General features: G+C 43.6%; 1 long non-coding RNA gene across 1 annotated transcript; it reads left to right on the forward strand.

The window, feature by feature from the left end:
* The first annotated feature begins 497 nt into the window (after nucleotides 1–497).
* On the forward strand, nucleotides 498–15253 carry LOC145389845 (uncharacterized). The gene is made up of 3 exons (XR_013895541.1): nucleotides 498–828; nucleotides 7827–7875; nucleotides 14867–15253. It is a non-coding gene; the product is annotated as an uncharacterized LOC145389845 (long non-coding RNA).
* The last annotated feature ends 2028 nt before the right edge of the window (nucleotides 15254–17281 follow it).

Below are 17281 nucleotides of genomic sequence, written 5' to 3' on the forward strand. Positions count from 1 at the left end.
ATTATGTAAATAATGCAGAACCATAGGATTGTCATGTTCTGCTACAGTCCACAATCTTCCTTTCTGGGAATAAGGAAGTACATGAGGGACTATTACCAGGGAATTGAGCCAGACAAATGATGTAAAATGGATTTGTTCCTATTTGTTCTCGTGTACTAGTAGCTGTAGTAGTTGCAACCCCAGGCCCATCAGAATATGAATTCAGTGGATGGCAGGCTGAGTTACCCTTCTGTAGTCCACCTTTCTCCTGTTGGGGGATAGGGAAGGCAATCTCCCCCCTTTCATCCTAGTAGTGCCACTCCAGCACCAATACATTAAGAGTTAACTAAGATCTGTATTGAACACCTCCACAGACAAAGAGTTAAATTATCAACAGAGCTGAGATTATCTCCTAAAAACCTGTCACATTTTCAGGGGCTGCCTGTGAAACTCGTGTTGGTGTTTCCGTTGTTGCTGTGTTGGTGTTACCACTGCCGACGGGGTTAGTGATGCTGCGATGGGGTTAGTGATGCTGCGATTGATGTCGATGCTGCGATTGGGTTAGTGATCCTGCGATTGATGTCGATGCTGCAGTGGGATTAGTGATGCTGCAATCGATGTCGTTGCTGTGATGGGGTTAGCAATGCAGCAATCGATGTCGATGCTGCGATGGGCGACAATGCTACATTGGGGTTGGTGCTGCAGGCTCCTTGCAACACAGTGGCCTTTAACCTGTGGGGAAATTAACTGGTCAGAAGAGGTTACCGTAGGCCATCTGTCTTCAAATCTTATCTACTGCTACTACTACACCTACCACTACAACTACGGCTATTACCGCCCTTCTGAAAAGTGAGTTAGAAAATTTTTGGTTTGTCCACCTTGACTTGGCAAAGATTTGTGTCATTTACAGCCCAATCCCCAAAGCCCTGAAGCAGAGTAAGACAAGGATGGCAATACTTTCACTTTGCATCCTTTCTAAATCACTCTTAGCCAAGTTGAGATGTACAGAGTATTACAGTTGCTCCCCTACTTATGAAATTTTAATTGAGAATTCCTCACCCCATCCTTGGGTGGGAAAAGGAGGCAGAGCTGTTGATAATGATAATGCCTAATGATGAGAGCTAATGATAATGCCTAATGATAATAATTAGGATTAGTGGCAGTGCCAGGCTCAGTAGGCTAAGTAGATCTTTCCACCACTAGAGTATACAGTGCCAGTTAACTTAATCTAGGTACTCATATTACTTGCTCATTGACAACAGCGACAATGATGATGATGCTGATGATGATAGGATAGGATGCTGCAGTGCCAGGAATCAATCCCTGGCACTAAGAGGCCATGAGTTTTGTAAGAATAATACCACAAGACCTAATAAAATCTCAAGCCTGAAGGGTGGTGGAGTGACTATTGTTGACTGGTTAGTAAGATTGTTGAATGTGTGCTTTGAGGAAGGTATGGTGCCAATTGACTGGGCAAGTGCTTGTATGGTCCCGTTGTATGAAGGCATGGGTGATAAGTATGAATGTACTAGCTTTAGGGGTATAAGTCTGTTGAGTGTTGTAGGTAAGGTGTATGGTAGAGTGTTAATTATGAGAGTTAGAGAGGGTACAGAGGGAGTGATTGGTGATGAGCAGTGTGGCTTTAGGAGAGGGAGGGGATGCGTTGATGAGGTGTTTGCTGTGAGACAAATGTGTGAAAAGTATTTAGCGAAAGGTAAGGATGTGTTTTGGGCATTTATGGATTTAGAGAAAGCGTATGATAGAATTGATAGGGAGGCTTTGTGGACTGTTTTAAGATTGTATGGACTTGATGGTAGGTTACTAAAAGGGGTGAAAAGTTTTTATGTAAATAGTAGAGCGTGTGTAAGAGTGGGAAATGCTGTGAGTGAGTGATTTCCTGTGAGAGTGGGGCTGCGATAGGGATGTGTGATGTCGCCTTGGTTGTTTAATATTTACATGGATGGTGTTGTAAGGGAGGTGAATGCAAGAGTTTTAGGTGGAGGTCTGAGTCTGGTGAATGTTGATGGTGGAGAGTGGAATCTGAAGCAGCTGCTGTTTGCAGATGATACTGCACTGGTGGCTGATTCAGAGGAGAGATTGAGACAGTTGGTAGAGGAGTTTGGAAGGGTGTGTGAAAGGAGGAAATTGAAAGTAAATGGGAATAAGAGTAAAGTGATGAAGTGTACGAGGTTGGTAGATGGTAGGGGGATGAATATAGTTTTGAATGGCGAGTTGTTTGAGGAGGTAGAGTGTTTTAAATATCTAGGGTCACATGTTTCTGTGGATGGAAGAATAGATGCAGAAGTGAAGTTTAGAATAAATGAAGTAGGAAAAGTGCTGGGAGGAATGAAAAAGGTGTTTAGATGTCGTTCGCTTAGAATGGATGTAAAGAGAAGGCTGTATGAGGGTGTTGTGGTACCGACTGCATTGTATGGGGCTGAAACATGGAATATGGGTGTAGCAGAAAGGAAAATTTTGAATGTAATGGAGATGAGGTGTCTGAGGAGTATGTGTGGAGTGATGCGTATGGATCGAGTGCGGAATGATGAAGTGCGATGGAGACCTGGAGTTGTTCGGGAGATGGCTGGTAGAGTTGAGCAGAGGGTGTTGCGATGGTTTGGGCATATGGAGAGAATTAATTATGATCGATTGGTGAAAAAGATAACTAGATCTGATGTGAGAGGTGTAAGGCTGAGAGGAAGACCACAAATAGGATGGATGGACAGTGTGAAGAGAGCGCTAGATGCAAGAGGGACGTCTGTTGAGCAAGGAAGAGTGGCTGTGCGTGACAGAAATGGGTGGAGAGAAATTGTGAATGAATAAGTGATGACGCAGCGCTGAGGGGATATTCTCCCCCATTTGGTCTGATCAGCTATTTCAGGTCAGGTGCGGGTAAGGGGATGAGTCTGTTATGATGTGGCAGGGGTAAAGCAGCTCTGCTGTCGGGCCCTGCTGCGGATGTCACTGATTGCATTGCGCAGTTGGCCATTGTGCAGTGTGGTGCGGTGAGGATGTGTCCGTTCTCCCCTTTGGGGCTAAGATGCGAATGAACGTCTTTGAATGGATGAGTAAATGGGGAGTGTGTCCTCCTGTCACAGCTACCTCCCTTTCCTTGGGGGAAGCAGCCTAGGTATATAGATGGATAGATAGATAGTGTATCAGTGCATGTGTGTATCAGTGCCTATTAGTGCCTGCGTGTATCAGTGCCTGCGTGTATTACTGTGCGTGCATGCGTTGATCAGTGCTTGTATCAGTGTTTGCGTGAATGAATATGTGCGCACTCTTTCAGCCTCTTCCATTTTGGACTGAAAGAATCATTCCATTTCCTCCACTTCCAAACCCAGCATCCTCTCACGTTTACCTCATTCAGTTGTATGCACTCACCTCTGCATCATGTTCTTTGTCTTTGCCTCCTTCTCTCTGTCTCAGTCTCTTTCTTGGTCTTTCTACCCTTCTCCTTACCTGATTTCCTCTCCTCAGTTTTCCCTGGCCTTGTAACTGATCCAATCTCTCTCTCTCTAAATCTTCCTCTGCCTGTGCCTCTGTCTCTCTGTTAGTCTCTGCTTCCGTCTGTCTCTTTCTTTGTCTGTCTCGGCAGTTCCACTTAAGGTGAAGAATTTTGAGATGTCATAAGTTGAATAAAATCTCGTGGTAGTTGCAATAATTAAATCTAGTAGACATCGTATTGAAGGGGTTCATTATAGTGTGGATACCGACAAGCAATTTTATTCATTTAGGAAGCAGACTTCCTTACTTGAAAGGGTGAGCTTTAGTCTTCATTTCCCCCTCATTACTGTTAGGTCATCGGATTGAAGGTTAGATGTCATAAGCTTTTGGCCCATATTATATGTGACTCTTGAGATTCCCTAACACCTTTTTTCATAGCGAATTATTTTGTATATTACACCTTGGTGTCATTCTGAAGGTTACTGATGGAAATTGTGTCTATATCAAAACAATAAACGCAACATACTAAAGAATCCTTAAGGTTTAATACACATAAATCCCTAAAAAAAAAAAAAAGGATGCTATGAAACCTATGTCGCTTGGCACTGCGTCGGGAGTGTTTGTAATGATATTATTGACTGACTTTAGTAAGTGGTTTGTGAGATCTGGTATGTATGTATATGCACTTGAATGTCCACACGTACTTGCTGCTTCTATCTGTCTGTCTATCTATCTGTCTATCTATCTATCCATCATGCTATCTATTATGATTTGTAATTATAATATTGAGTCCTGACATATACACGCTACGTCTCCAATCCTGGCTGAAAGAATTAGAGGGTGTTAGTGTGGGTAGCACACACGTCTACATGTGTATTCTATTCACACGTACACACACACACATGCTACTCTACATATTCTGTTCACACACATGGTACTCTGTATGTGTGTTCTGTTAACACATACAAACACTTACGCACACACACACTACCCTATGTCTGTCCTGGCCTGAGTGTAAGTGTAGTCTATTCATAAACCCACACACATAAACAACTACTCTGACTACCCTATGTCTGTCCTGGCCTGAGTGTAAGTGTAGTCTATTCATAAACCCACACACATGAACAACTACTCTGTGTGTCCTGGCCTTTGTGTGTATGCATGTGGATATCAGTCAAGTACACACGTTTGCGCACACACACACACACACACACATACACACTACTGTCCTGGCCTTTGTGTGTGCATGTGGGCATTACTCAAGTACACACAGCTTCAAGCGCACATGCACACACACACACACACACACACACACACACACACACACACACACACACACAACCACGTCCTCCTCGTGCGATACTTGACTTTGGAAGGACCGACCAACAAAAGACCGGAATGCATAAACCACTTTGACAATGCAGTAAATTTAGGCGTTTCGACAGGGACGAAGACTTTTACGAGAGAGTGAAATAGGGAGAGAAAGACTGAAGCCAAAACGTAGGTCACAGAATCAGATGGGAGGAGGGGGTTGTGTTTATAACGCTCTCTGAGTCTTATTTTAAGCCAGTCTTGCCTAACTTATCCATATTTGCTCGAACTGAACCTGGCCTAACCTCGAGTGACCTAATTCAACCTAAAATAACCCAAACTAATCTAACTTAACCTCACCTAACCCAGTCTAATTGTATTTAACCTCACTATCTCACGTAACCTCCCCATACCTAAACTAACTAATTCTGACGCAGCCTAACTGCATCTAACCCTGCCTAATCCTACCCAGTCTCACTTAACCATACCATACCCGACCTAACGAAACCCATTCAAGCCTCAAATGACCAAATCCAACCGAAACCTAACCCAGGCTAACCCAACCCAATAGAACCCAACCCAAAATATATCAAAACCGAGCTATTCTAAAGCAATCTAACCTAATCCGTCTATATCTAGTCGATCTGAACCCAACCCAACCAAAAATTATCTAATCAGACCAAACCCTGCCCAAAGTGACCTAACCTAACTTTCGGTCGCCCATAAAATCGCTATATTAGAAATTATGTTCTCTGAAAGTCTACGGGTGTAACAGTCCAAGTTTCGCCGGTTCTGTGTACAAGTAGAAGATGGTGTGTGTGTGTCTGTCTATGTGTGTGTGTGTGTGTGTGTGTGTGTGTGTGTGTGTCTATGTGTCTGTGTGTCTGTGTCTGTGTCTGTGTGTGTTTACGGTGTGTGAGTTGTGTTCTGTAAAGAAAAATTTATACTCTCTCTCTCTCTCTCTCTCTCTCTCTCTCTCTCTCTCTCTCTATATATATATATATATATATTTACATATATATATATCTTTACTCCAGTTCAGTTTAGAAGTGCATGTGTAAGTCTGTGTCTGACCTTTTACCATATATGTCTGTTTGATTCGCAACGGCTACAATATATCATCTTGCCTGGTCATTGGTCATTACTTACAGCCTCGTATCTGCATAATAAACCGTGAAATATTTAATTGGCGAACCGTGGCAGGAATACGAGAGATAAAGAGGTGGGATAAGAGAAAAAGAGCAGAGAGGAAAACCAAAAAAAACAGAGTATGAGATAAAGAGAGCAAATGACTGAAACAAAACGCAGAAAGGCATGAATGGGGCCAGAAAAAGTGAAAAAAAGAAGAACGATAAAAAGAACGCAGGATAACAGTAATATACGGCTTGGATAGGTAGCTCTGAGGTCTGATTAGGACTATGAGGAGTGCAAGTATAAGCAGACGAGACTACGTGGTTCAGAGGCTGATGAAGGCTATGAGAAGACCATGCATGATTTGAGAGAGTTTTCATCGTATAATCAGAGAGGACGTGTACGACTCCCAATATGGTGTGTGTCTATCTATCTATCTATTGCCAGACGCCTCAATCCCGTTTGGGGTGGCCACAGACAAATCGCCTCCAAGTCGCCCTGTCCCCCGCCATTTCACTGCCCTGCTCCCAACTCACACGCCCCCCTCTCTCATATACCTCTCCACCCCATCACTCCATCTCATCCTCGGCCTCCCTCTCCCTCTTCCCCCCTCCACCTCACTCACATACACTCTCTTCGTCAGTCTTTCACCCTCCATCCTCTCCACATGGCCAAACCACCTCAGTGTGTTCCTCATAACGCTTCCTATCACATCTACATCAACACCACAACGCTCCTTTATATCTTCATTCGTCAGCCTGTCTCTCCACGTGACTCCAGAGGCTCCTCTTAAATAACACATTTCCACTGCTCTCACTCTTGACTTGTGTCCTTCCAACAATGTCCAAGCTTCACTTCCGTGTAATCATCAGTAAAAAGCCTTGCACGAGGGTGGTCGGAATCTAAAAACATGCTCTTGACACATCACTAATAAGAGGAGTGTAATAGATAATAAACACCGTTGCACGAGAGACAGGTGGGAGGCTTTGGATACATACCATCAACAGATTACCAATAGGACGAGTGTAATAGACACCCATGTAACAGAGACGAGTAAACACCCTAGCCTGAGAGATGGGGATCTGTAAACACACCAGTGATGTTACCAATTGGAAGAGTGTAATAGACAGTAAACATCTTTACTTGAGAGAAGGCGGAAAGCTTTAGAAACATTCCAGTAATATATTAACCTCCATATTAAAGAAAGCACTGAGATATCTATTAACGCTTGCCATAAAAGAATGAACCTGAGTCTGTTATCTCGCAGCCACATACGAAAAGACATAAAACAAGGCATACCCAGTGACTTTCAGTACAGCAACGTGTCTTCAAGCCTATTCTTACTTCAGACGATTTTATTCAACTTGGACAACGTATCTCCTAATGAAACTTGGGCAGGATATCTGGTAAACAAGGCTGTATCTACTGCAGTTTTTCTAATTCCAGTATTTTCCACGACGCTCTTATATAATCGTCCACAGAGCGAAATAAACTGAAAACATTTGCTGTATTCCGGAAGAAGCAATCGTATCTATAAAAGGAACTGTTCTTAAGCAGTTCACCTTTAGTCACACGAGACATACAAGCATATAAAGCTTCAGTAACACAAAGCACAAACAAAATATATAAAACAGACGAATAACGGAGCACCAGATACAGAAAACACATGGAACACGAAGCAAACACACACACACACACACACACACACACACACACACACACACACACACACATGTATACATAAAATATTCACACATTCACTCACACGTGCACCAGGCAAGCATATATAAAAAAAAATGTTAGTGTACACCATGCATGAGATAACATGTACGTGCAGAGATATTCGCAAATTGGAATGACAATTTTTTATGCCTTATTCTGAGAGAAATCCACATTTATAATAGTTTTATGTAGCCATATAATGTGCAGTTATAGTAATCATTCCATTTTCCTTGCAGGGACAGTGTGTACCTTCCTCCTCTGTTTTCACCCATCTCAGGATCTTTGGTGAGTACAATGAATATTGAGAAAACTACTCCATTATATAGCACAGTACCTAGTAAGTAAGTAATTGATTTATAATAAGTTAATTCTGATAAATATGATGAGTATGCCATTAGTTCGTCCATACATACTTAGATATTTGGGTTTATATATCAACATAGGAACTAGATGAGAGTCGTGTTGTCCTGGTTATAACCCATAAGGTACATGTATAAGATATCGTTACAGTACGTCTTAATTCTGATCAGTGTGACAGATATGCCATTAATTCAGACATTATGTTAAGCATTTGGAAGCTTCCGGTGTTGCTGTTTGCTGATGATACAGTATTGTTGAGTGAAGATGACTGAGAGTTGCAAGGTTTGGTGAATGAATTTGGGACAGTGTATAGGAGGAGGAATCTGAAAGTTAATGTAAACAAAAGTAAAGTTATGGTATTCGAGAGGAATGAAGTCACAGAGTGTGCAGTGAGGTTAGTTGGTGAGGGTATGGAGAATGTGAGTGCATTCAAGTACTTGGGTAGTGTGATGAGTAAGGATGGAACTTTGGGGGATGAAGTGCGTGAAAGGGTACAGCAGGGAAGGAAGGTTGTTTGTGCACTGAAAGCAATGATGAGAAATAGGGAGGTGAGTATGGAAGTTAAGAAGTCACTGCATGATAGTATTGTGATCCTTACCCTGACGTATGAAAGCGAGGCGTGGACCTTGGAAGAGGGGAACAAGTCAAGAGTGAGAGCAGTGGAAATGAGTTACTTGAGAGGAGCATGTGGAGTGACGTGGAGGGACAGGTTGACGAATGAAGAAGTGAAGGAACATTGTGGGGTGGATGTGAATGTGATTGAGAAGATTAGGAGAAATGCACTGAGGTGGTTTGGACATGTGAAGAGAATGGAGAATGAAAGACTAAATAAGAGGGTGTATGTAGGTGAGGTGGAGGGAGGGAGAGGGAGGGGTAGACCGAGGATGAGGTGGAGGGATGGAGTTGAGAGGTATATGAGGGAGGGGGGGGGGTGAGTTGGGAGGTGGATAGTCAAATGGTGGATGACAGAGCGACTTGGAGGCGTTTTCTCTGTGGCCACCCTTTGCGGGATTAGGGCGTCGGGCTATAGATAGATAGATAGATGTTAAGCATATGGGTTTACATACCAACATAGGAACTAGACGAGGCCCATGTTCACGATATAACCATCTCAGTGTAAGATGTCGTTACAGTAGGTCTTGATTTCACTGTGTCGATAACTATTCATATGGAAGAATACGATTCTGGTCGGGCTTAATTCGTTCTATTATGGCACTTCCGACAATTTCACTGTGTGGGTACAGTATCTTTTATAAGTTACAGTAGGTTTCTTTTGTGTGGATAATAATGACGTAAAAAAAAATAAGAGGAATGGGGAGACTGTATTAGAACACACACACACACACACACACACACACACACACACACACACACACACACACACACACACACACACACACACGCACACACACACGGACTTTAGTAAGTGGTTTGTGAGAACTGGTATGTATGTATATGCACTTGAATGTCCACACGTACTTGCTGCTTCTAGCGGTCTGTCTGTCTGTCTATCTGTCTATCTATCTATCTGTCTATCTATCTATCTATCATGCTATCTATTATGATTTGTAATTATAATATGGAGTCCTGACGTATACACGCTACGTCTCCAATCCTGGCTGAAAGAATTAGAGGGTGTCAGTGTGGGTAGCACACACGTCTACATGTGTATTCTATTCACACGTACACACACACACATGCTACTCTACATATTCTGTTCACACACATGGTACTCTGTATGTGTATTCTGTTAACACATACAAACACATACGCACACACACACTACCCTATGTCTATCCTGGCCTGAGTGTAAGTGTAGTCTATTCATAAACCCACACACATAAACAACTACTCTGTGTGTCCTGGCCTTTGTGTGTATGCATGTGGATATCAGTCAAGTACACACGTTTGCACACACACACACACACACACACACACACACACACACACACACTACTGTCCAGGCATTTGTGTGTGCATGTGGGCATTACTCAAGTACACACAGCTTCAAGCGCACACGCACACGAACACACACACACACACACACACACACACACAGATAGATAGATAGATAGATAGATAGAATTTTATTGACCACAGCTACAAATAATCATACACATTATTTTAAAGATTGGTCCAGTAAAAGTACATATATAATAATACAATGAAATACTAAAAACAAATTACAACACCCTAAAGGGAATTCATAGATAAAACAGCGGCACGACAGTGAAAAGCACTGACTACACCTGCCTTTGTAACTCCAAGTAAATATAATGATACAAACTCTCACATCAGAAACAACGCCCACCCTGGATTTCATATCAGCTTCAAAGAAAAATCAAAGACACAGATGCTCAAAGTATATAAAACACGTACTCCTTAACTTAAAGTAATATGAACAGTGACCTTTATGTACCCAGGAATAACATATGCTTTATCTATTTACTTCCTTCCTTTAAACATCTATGTTTTATACTTTATAAGTATCCAAGATCTTGAAAATTATAGTACATCTTTGAACATCATCATATCTATTAGAAAATATATCTGTGATAGTTGAAAAATTATAAACGTCTCTCAAGTGTTGCGTCATAGCACATTCTTGTACCACATGAATCTCATTTTGTATCTCACCACACTCACATACCTTCTTCTCTACTGGCAGCCTTCCACGTCCCCTTCTGTTCCATCGGCCCACCTCTATTGCTAGAGAATGTGCTGACACTCGGAACCGCGTAAGAGCAACGCGATAGTGTTCACTTACATAGTTATTCTGTCTGTATACTGAATGGACATTTAATTCTGGGTTTATTTCCATATATGTTTTACGTTTGGAAGACTCTGAGTTGGAAATTATGGCCTTCAGGTCCCGAATCCTTCAGCTATATCATCCCTTTCATTATGTAATAAATTGTTAATGTATGTATGGGTCTGGTATTGATTGTTCATAACAGTATTAATGGCTAAAACTAATGGGTCATCATCCATTCCTTGCCTCTCATTCCACATCTTACGAAAAAACTTTCTTTGCTTGCATTTAACTAAGGACTGTAACTGAGGATAACCAGATTCTACATAACACAAGTCATTACACGTAGTTAACCTAACATTTAAAAGACTTTTTAAAGACCAATTATACAACCTCACAACCGGTCTCAGGTCCGCACCCAGCCAAGACTCACATCCATATAAAATAGCCGACACCAAACAAGCATCAAACACACGCTTCTTAACACAAAAAGGAATGTCATTATTTTTCCTTAAAAATGAAATGAATTTGATGACATGAGTCATTTTGGCGTCTGCGTGAGCCCTGACCGATGACGAAACTGAGCCGTCAGCCGTAAATGGTGAACCAAGATACATATACTGAGTACACTGTTCTACCGCCAGACCCTCTACCCGCAAATCTTCCTTATCCTCAGGCGTACCATGTATTACAAAAAAATTTGTTTTTTCTCCGTTCAGTTTCATACCATACTCATCACAATATTGCATCATCAGTGACAACTTATTAATCATCCCACTGCGCGGAGTGGAGAGCAGCACAGTATCATCCATCTGCATTAAAATATGTAGCCACCTCAAGAATCCGTCATCACCACAATGATCTTTTATCAATTTAATCAAATCGTTCACGTATAATATAAAAAACAAACAAGATGTAGGGGATCCCTGACGAACTCCCAGTGTGGCAGCAAACATGGCAGTACCAATAATGCTCTCTGTAACATTATATACAGCACCAATAGCACCCAACATAACCATACCACATCCAAGACGCTTTAAAATTCTTATTAGAATAAGTCTTTGTACCCGGTCATAAGCCTTACTAAAATCAACGAGTGTTACAAATAACTTTTTCTTTTTCTTTCTAGCTAAATCTGTTAGGAGGCGTAATGTCACTATGTGCTCCACACAGCCACGACCCCTTTGCGCTCCTGCTTGTTCACGATACGGCTTAAACCACATCTCCAAACGGGAGCACAACACCATATCATAGAGTTTGGAGATGCTATCTATTATACTTATGCCTCTATAATTCTTAACATCCTTTCTATTCCCTTTCTTAAAAATAGTAATCAACTTGGCCCTAGTCCAAAGTGCAGGATATTGTGCGTTAGAGAATATCACATTAAACATATTAACAATAAGCATTATCCACTGGGCAGGCAACAGCTTAAAAATCCCTGGTGCAATGCCATCTGGCCCACAAGCTTTTTCTGCTTTGAGCTTACTAATTTGTGCATTAACCTCTGCAGGGGAGATGGGGTTATCTAACACAGGTATAGTTACATTGCTATGTCGGCATTCATCAAGATTATCTATATCAATATTCATTAACTCTTCATAGTAGCCACGAAATTCTTCATCAGAGGGTCTATTGTTAGCCTGTAATTCATCATTTAAGTCTCCCTTCCAACTGATTGCCTGCCACACCCGTCTATCATCCCTGTCCTGCATCAGCCTCTCCCAGCGGGATAAGCTACTATCACCACCACCGAGAACGCCCACAGCGCTTCGGCTAGCTCTTGCACATTCGTACAAAGCATCAGCAATATTATGAGCAAGATTATCTATATTATGTTCATCCTCGCAATTGGGAACATCAAGAAATTGTACATTATTTCGAAACATATCCAAATCTATTGTTGAAAACTTAATTGGACTGCGAGCCACCGAACTACTCTCCCTGACATTTAACAGCGATGCATGACCTCCAAGGTGACATGCACGGCGGTATAGGGAGTCTACACTAGTAACTGGGATATTTACCTCAATGCTAACGGGAGCATGATCCGATGGCAAACATTCCATATTATGCACACACAAGGATTTAATATCATCAACCAATCCACACGATACCACACACACATCCAACTCTGACACCCAACTACCTCCTTTACGAAAACTCAGATCACCTTTAAAATGATTAGTCGTCGTCTTTAGGTTATTTAGTACCAACATCTTGTTGTCTATGCAAATCGTAGATAGTACATAAGCATTGTCATTAGGGGCATTTATAGTGTCGTGTATAACTGGGTAGCAATACATATAGGCATCAGGAATATCACTACGGGAAGGTAACTCCCGAACATATTTACCAAATCTGGAATTAAGATCGCCCACAATTACACACCTGCAATCACCAACTCATTCGCCTTCCCTATCACACCATCCTCCTCCTCACTCTCACCTGCCTCTCTTTCCTCGCTCACCTCCCCCACCCCACCCTCAACCTCACCATACCCACAAACCCTTTCCCCCACTTCACCCTTACCTGACCCACCACCACCTTCCTCCGATTCTGATCCTTCACCAACCTCACCTCCGCCTGCATCTCCTCCGGCTACCCCACCTCCTCCAACCCGCCACCCTCAATCACCGCCCGCTACGCCCACCACCAACACTGCACCACACCACCCATCACCAACTCCCACCTTCACCGCCGCGGAAACAACCACCACCACCGTACCACCACAACCAGAGACGAAAATTGAGAGGGTGCTATAGCGCCACCACGACCGCCCACCTGTCAGAATCCGAGGGACCCCCCACCTTCTCCGCCTCCTACGCCGGACTGACCACCCATCCTCCCTCCGGCTCACTCTCAACCCCCATCAGGAGCCCAACACCACCACCCACTGGGTCAGCCTCCTCCAACACCTCACCCCGGCCCACCAGACAGCCACCTCCAGTCACAGGGTCGTGACTTTTACAAAGCGGAGGGTGGTAAAATGCCCGCCGTGCCCGCCGCCGGACCTCCCACCTCACCACCCCCCACCCCACCACCGGGCCGCCAACGCACCACCACCCCAGGAGGATACAACATTGGGGTTAGTGACCCCGATCAAGAGGGTCATCAGGACACTAAAATCCTGAGCCCCTGTTCCCCGCAACTGCCCCAACACCAGGTGACCAGGGAAAGGCAACTACCTTGAGGGCGGGACAACCATCGTCAGAAAAGGGGTGGGACTGAACTAGCTTCAGTCCCAGGTAACACCGTATTGACGGCAATTGTTACACCCTCTAGGGCAGGAGGCCCAAGACTACGGCCTAATAAAGTGTACGAGGGTAAGGCGACCCAAGGCTCCGGCCTTAGTACACCCCAGAGAGAGAGTTGCCCCAGTGCATCCCTCTCCTGCTGTTCTCCCCTACAGGAGCAACACCGCGCCGACAGTCTCTATACGTGGCGGGGAAGGAGCGGCCTTGTACGCCCTTCAGTTGCTTCTGGTCGGAAAGATCAGCTCCCGGCTACGGCCAGAGTACGTACCAAGGAAAAGAGCCCCTGCTATCGTACGTGTAGCTTTTCCCTACTACGGGAGCACCACCGCGCCACATTAACACTTTTTTCGATTTTCATCTTTCTTCCTCCAGATGATTTTCTTCAACTCTGGAGAGAAATTTCGTACTGGAGGGGTTAGATACAGTCACCATCAACCCCTTTACTACGAGGGGATCTCCTAAGCTGAATAAAATCGTCCGGTTACCTAGAACAAAGTAACTAAGTCATTCTCTGTCTGAAGGGGTTATTGTGTCTGTCCCATCATCCCGAGAGGGTTTCTTTAAGCTCCAGGAAATCGTCTAAATGTAGCAAAGTGTAAACATGACGTCAGAGCTTGGTCTAGGCGCCACAGATCGATTCCCGGAGGTGAACAAAGGTTTTTATATCATATAGACGTTTTATATTTTATATTTTGCAACTTTCAGAGGCATTTACTCAGCTTTAGGAGTCTTATGGATAGGCTCAATCAAACGTATCGAACCTCCCATGTTAGAAAAAATAGCTTACAGAAATGCGTCCTCTTACTGAAGGGACGGAATGGGCAGATCGAGTGACTAAGATATTGAATTATGTATAAGACTGGTTTTGTTGTTATTTCTATTATTATTATTATTATTATTATTTCAGGCAAATGTCCCAGGCTTCTAGACTGGCTGACTAGCGAATGTTATTAAGTCTCCCGTGGCTCCGTGCTCCTTCCACTCAAGAGCCTGCACTTCACGCATTCCACGCACAAGATGGCGCCACCGCTGCATTCTTGCGAAGACGAGAGGTCAAGAGGACAACACTTGCTTTTTGTTTGTTTGTTTACTGTAATTGCTTAAAGTTGTGATCCCTCCAACTTGAATGCTCAGTTGTAACTATAGATAACTAGAATACGATGCTAGTCACGAAGAAGGGCTATGAAAAGATACAGAGCTCGTAGTATTGGCTGGATGAATCACTCTTTCGTGATAATCAAAGACGGTGAATAAAACCCACACTTGTAGACGAAGAATATAATTACCAAACAGTTTCGGTGGACACTGCCACCATCTTCAGTGGTCAAGATAGTGAGAGGGAGTGACATACTGACACTGTGTGTGATATTCGCCCCGGCGTACCGGGGCACGGGCAAACCATATATACTGACACTACAAGGGTTCCTTTTTATGCCTGTGTGTGTGTGAAAGGGTGGGGTAAAGGTGAGGTGGGGTGGGGTAGATTGTAAGCGGGGATTAACCCAAGGGGGATTTTGGGGGGGACATTACCGGACAGGTCAGGTGTAATTCCTATCTGACCTTACCTGTGTCGTAGCAGGAAGAGACAGTCTCTTCCTGCTACGACACAGGTAAGGTCAGATAGGAATTACACCTGACCTGTCCGGTAATGTCCCCCCCAAAATCCCCCTTGGGTTAATCCCCGCTTACAATCTACCCCACCCCACCTCACCTTTACCCCACCCTTTCACACACACACAGGCATAAAAAGGAACCCTTGTAGTGTCAGTATGTCACTCCCTCTCACTATCTTGACCACTGAAGATGGTGGCAGTGTCCACCGAAACTGTTTGGTAATTATAGTCTTCGTCTACACGTGTTGGTTTTATTCACCGGCTCGTAGTATTTTCTTCTTTTAACTAAGATACATGAAATAAGCTGCAAAAATACGAGCTTACTTAATGTAAATGAATTATAGTACGTTCAGGATGGAGGGAAGGCATTTTGTATTTTGTTTGTGATGTTATAGTGCAGTGGTTCCCAACCTTTTTGGTCCTGTGGCCCCCCGAGAAAATTATGATAAGCTCCATGGCCCCTATATAACTCAGATCGTATATTTATATATTTTTAATATTTGATATTGTGCAGAAAACGGTAATTACCCCAATATACTTAAGGCTAAACTAGCACAGTAAGGTATATTTCATACTTGATTTCTGTCAGGTTTTACCCAGACCAAATAACTTATAATATCTTATATTACCAATAAGGCCCATGGCCCCCCAGTCAATGTCCCATGGCCCCCTTGGGGGCCATGGCTCCCAGGTTGGGAACCGCTGTTATAGTGTCTCTCAGGATCCTAGGATCCTGTCTCGGCTGAACCAAATTGTCTGGCGTCAGCTGGAACATGATGCTAGAGTTATGTCGGTCGTGAGGGGGTTAATGGTGACGGTATTGACACTGTCAGGCTCGTATGACTCACTGAGTCGAATAAAATCGTCTGAGTCAGCTGAAATGGGGTACTAGAGTTGTCCCGAGCATCACTCAGGGGGTTAAAATCCTAACCCTCTGGTGCTTGGGACAACTCTAGTATTCCATTCCAGCTGACAGACGATTTTGTTCGGCTGAGTGAGTCATAGGAGCCTGACAGTTACTACACTGTCACCATTAACCCCCACATGACCGGCATAACTCTGGTATATCATGTTCCAGCTGACGCCAGACAATTTGGTTCAATTTGGTTCAACCAAATTGTCTGGCGTCAGCTGGAACATGATGCTAGAGTTATGTCGGTCGTGAGGGGGTTAATGGTGACAGTATTGACACTGTCAGGCTCCTATGACTCACTCAGTCGAATAAAATCGTCTGAGTCAGCTGAAATGGGGTGAGTCATAGGAGCCTGAGAGTGTCAATACTGTCACCATTAACCCCCTCACGACCGACATAACTCTAGCATCATGTTCCAGCTGACGCCAGACAATTTGGTTCAGCCGAGTGGGTCTGGGGCCTGGGGGGCACTAAATGAAAATATCCAAAATATATTAAAGGGGGAGCTATATCAATTTTGCCACAGGAGGTATACCAAAATTGGACTTTTTAATAAAACCCCCTCCTCTCTCACTCCCTGTGTTTTGTATATACCCTTCTCTGTTTGCCTGTGGTGTGTCTGCTGATTGCCTGTGGTGTGTCTGTCCCACCCTCTGTGTGTGTGGTGTCTACTGTGTGAAGGTGGCTGTGTAAGTGTCGTGTGTGTGTGTGTGTGTGTGTGTCTACTGTGTGAAGGTGGCTGTGTACGTGTCGTGTGTGTGTGTGTGGTGTGTCTACTGTGTGAAGGTGGCTGTGT

This window comes from Coenobita brevimanus, unplaced genomic scaffold (genome assembly GCF_032717465.1).
Source record: "Coenobita brevimanus isolate Jiangsu-jjx unplaced genomic scaffold, ASM3271746v2 jjx.HiC_scaffold_2544, whole genome shotgun sequence".
NCBI classification, from domain to species: domain Eukaryota; kingdom Metazoa; phylum Arthropoda; class Malacostraca; order Decapoda; family Coenobitidae; genus Coenobita; species Coenobita brevimanus.